General features: G+C 38.2%; 1 pseudogene; it reads right to left on the bottom strand.

Moving 5' to 3' along the window:
- Positions 1-138: 138 nt before the first annotated feature.
- Positions 139-4,015, bottom strand: part of LOC111395318 — a 17,623-nt pseudogene continuing 13,746 nt past the window's right edge.

Below are 4,015 nucleotides of genomic sequence, written 5' to 3'. Positions count from 1 at the left end.
AAAATCAAACTTCAAGCCTGGGCGACCTTCTTAGAACAACGGTATTTAGATCTCCCATTCGATTTTAAAAAAATGCCCTGATTTTATAAGTATTTTATAGCTAGTTGGTAACTTCTTTACATGTCAATGCCACGGATATAAATACTACTATCTTCACTTCTTGCACAATTTTCATAACATCACATTTCCACGCACAAACTTCAGACAAAACAATCCATAATTCTAGAAGCCTTAAAATAATGAGCATACTGAGTTTTCACTAAAGACCCATGTCACACATTCATAAAACTAGGACGTACTTTAATTATATAATTTCATCGTAGTCCAAATACATAATTACACGTCAGGGCTAGATGAAAGGGTTAGTACTGTCCTCCGGCACGCTGCACATAAATAACAGCTATAATCTGCTTTAGAGAAACTACGCCATTCTCTGTAGCTGGTCCTGCCTCCTGATCTACCACCCTTCCGGCAAAACCATCCCATGTAATGCCCCCATCGACTTCCAAGATGATAATAAGGGTTATCTCTATTCTCATCAATAGTTATGCAGCCAGTGTTAGCCCAAATTTTCAGCCTACTAAAAAACCTATCTGAAGCAATCTTTAAGGATCATCATCAAAGAATTGAGTTGTCAACCAACTGGATTAATTTATCCAATTCTCACTGCATCTTAGGGCAGATAACACAGTCACACATGGCAGCACATAACAAGTTCCTGAATGTAAAAAGACTAACCCATCACATGTTCAAACACGTCCCCCTCAGCCATTGTAGTGAAGGTTCTGATTTTGAAAGCCTCGACTCTGCTGCGATTGCTGCTGAGAATTTTGCATGTTTAGTGGCTGTGTGTTGTAGTGGGTGAAAGGCTGGGAGTAAAGTGGATTTAGCGAACTATGCAAACAAGTGACAAAATTGCAAGAGTTAAAACATAATTTTGCAAATCCCTTGAAAAAAATTTAGCTTGTGAAGCGTACTTCTACAGGATTAGTTGAACTTTAGATGGAATTTATTTAATCCTGAATCGATTTAATAGTTTGCTACTTCTACAAGTTAATAAACGATTATCTAAGGAATAAACCTGAGATTCAAGTGGATTGGCATAGGGAGCCCCATAGTGGTTCTGGGAAGAATCGTCTTGAGATGGATCTTTGAATGCAGCCTGTGTAAATAGTCCTTGGGAACCATGCACCATGTACTCCTGCGACACATTCTAGATGGTGTCACGCTCCACAGACAAAGAACAGACTGGGAAAAACCATGTAGTATCCATAGTTTCAATGGAAATGAGGATGGAAAAGTGGAAACATATTCATCACTTATCCAAATAGTAAACCAGAAATCTGAATTCTCTCATCTTAGTACTTCTAAATATGGTATTTATCATAACAAATACCACCTATCCCATTCCAAAAAATTTAGCATCAGCTTTAAGAGTCTCTATTTTTTTTATCCGAAGCACCAGTTCTGAAAGATCCATCAAAATAAAATCTCTTATAACCACCCAAGGCATGTTAGTTTTGGTTTATCTCTGTGTTCTACTAGGACAGCACTTATGAAAGAGAGCATTATTAGGTCTACTAAGGCACACACCAAAAATCTCAGTTGCATTTCCTTAATTTGTCTTCGATTAATGCCATGTCTCAGTTGTTGGTTTACATCCTAATTTCTTAGACATCCAATTTAATACCCTCATCTCTGCTACCTTTATTTTATGGGTATTGTCATTTAATGGGGCTCAACACCCACAAAAAAGCAAATAATTATTAAAAAAGGAGAAGTTTCTGTTCCCACGTGGTTCTTTCTATGGGAATGAGCGTCACGTCTTTTAGAACCCTAGTTAAGAGGAACTGGGAAAAGAATGACCCCTAACTTAGTGACCATTCAAGCTTCAGCTAACATTATATGCCAGCAGAAGAAGATAGAAAATATTCAACAAAAAACCTGTGACATGAAGTCATTTCCCGTTGCAAAATGAGAGTATCCACCTTGAGAATTCTGGTTTAAGAAGCTCCCAGGGAACCCACCTTGAGGCCCCTGAGTGACATAATTGACACCATATCCATTCTGAGAAGCCTGCATAACAGTAAGAGTCAATATGAAAATGACCGCAAGCTGATAAACAAAGAACCTCAAGTAATGATGAGCATGAGTTTCATCAAGCAGACTCTGGCAATGAATATAACATGTAGAAAATGAGACGAAAAGATAGGATAAAAATACAAGTCTTGTACCTGAGTAGAAAACTCAGCAACATTATATGGAACATACGATCCCTGGCTTTTAAAATCATCACCCAAGAAATCCTACATGAACATTTAAAAAAAAAAAAAAAAAAAAAAAAAAAGTGAGAGAAGAAGAAAACCAATCAAAGAAGAAGAAAAAGGAAACATAGACAGGAGTGTAGACTTAATTAAATCAACTACCTGAGACATGCCCCCCACAGAGAATCCATCCCTGAATGCTTGGGTGGGTCCTTGACCTGTCACCTATTGTTTGCAAAACGTGAACTCTCCAAATTTTGATCAAAATCATAATGGAAGAAAATTGATCAGAAAAGATAAATGCGTAAGCTTAAAATTAAACTAACATTAGAAACATATCTAGGCTGAGACAATGGTCTACCCACAGATGGCTGGCTATTTGAATTTTCCAAGGATGGGAAGTTAAAGTTAGAAACATGACTCCCGATGGGTGGTTGTGTACCCAGTTGGTGCGAAAGATGACTACCAATAGGAGCACTAGCATTTCCACGCCCAGCACCAAAACCCCAGCTTCCTGGATGTGGAATTTGAGGAATTGCTCCAACAGGTCCATGTACAGCATCACGAGTGGGTATGGCATACGGCTGAGCTGGAGGACCTCCATGGTACTGAGGAACCGGTACCCTCGGCACCGGATAACCAGAAGGGTGAACATTAGGTTTGCGATTTCCATTCGGTGGGCCAGGTGGCATGTAAGAACCTGCTTGAAGAATAACACTTATTTATTCCAGTATAGGAAGAACTATATGTTCTGCTTTATCTTTCTCATAAAAAGCAATATTTTTAAAAATGCTTTCCCTCGCTTACAATTTCTCTTGGTCAATTCATGAGAACAATAATCTTAAATTATGTGCACAACTTACTACAACTACCGAGTTCTAACGTACCCCTAGAGTGAGTGCTTCTCCTATCAGCATTTGGGTATGACACAGTAGACACAAAATTATCGTTTGGAACAACTCCTGGTCCACCACCAAAGAAAAGTCTGCGCTCGTAGATCTGTGCCACACATTAACCACATAAGCCATGTTAAAAATGCTCATCGCTAATTTAACCAGTCATACATGTCCACAAAATAGTCAGCCTTCTAAATTTGAAGCTTCAAATAATTGGAAAACATCTGATCCAACAACTATGTCAATAAAATTGCCTTACCCTTTTGGGTTTTTGGAATTGAACCATACTCTGCTTTAAATTATTCAGAGGACCTTCGACCAAGCACTCGTGTTCCTGACAGGAAGTTTCAGTCAGATAGTACAATACATGATACAGCAGCATGAGCATAAATAAAATGACTCCCAGAAACAGTTTCTCACTTCCAAAAATGAAACTTGCATGAAACTCGTCAAAAGCATAAAATCGCATCACCTTCGAGGAATCATATTCTAGTCATGTCTAATCACAATAGTACAGAGAAAAACACAAAATAAAGCCATTAAATACCTTGTAATGCGTCAATAAGTCGTTCCACAGAGGCTGCTTGCTCAGAACTTTGGGATTTCCCAAGATAACAATACCATAACGAGCACGGGTGAGCGCAACATTCAGCCGTCGTGGATCATTGAGAAATCCAATGCCCTGAAGACAAAAACACGAGATTAAGATATCATGCAGCATGTTACCAAATTTCAACAATTAATACAACCATAAAATGAACATTTCCAGAAGAACAGATAAAGACAGTAACTATCAGAATTTCAACAAACAAGAAAGCCATGAAATATGAATATTTGAATACACAATTATGATTT

The sequence above is a fragment of the Olea europaea genome, chromosome 6 (assembly GCF_002742605.1).
Source record: "Olea europaea var. sylvestris chromosome 6, O_europaea_v1, whole genome shotgun sequence".
Lineage (NCBI taxonomy): Eukaryota > Viridiplantae > Streptophyta > Magnoliopsida > Lamiales > Oleaceae > Olea > Olea europaea.
This window is presented reverse-complemented; position numbering and strand designations above follow the sequence as displayed.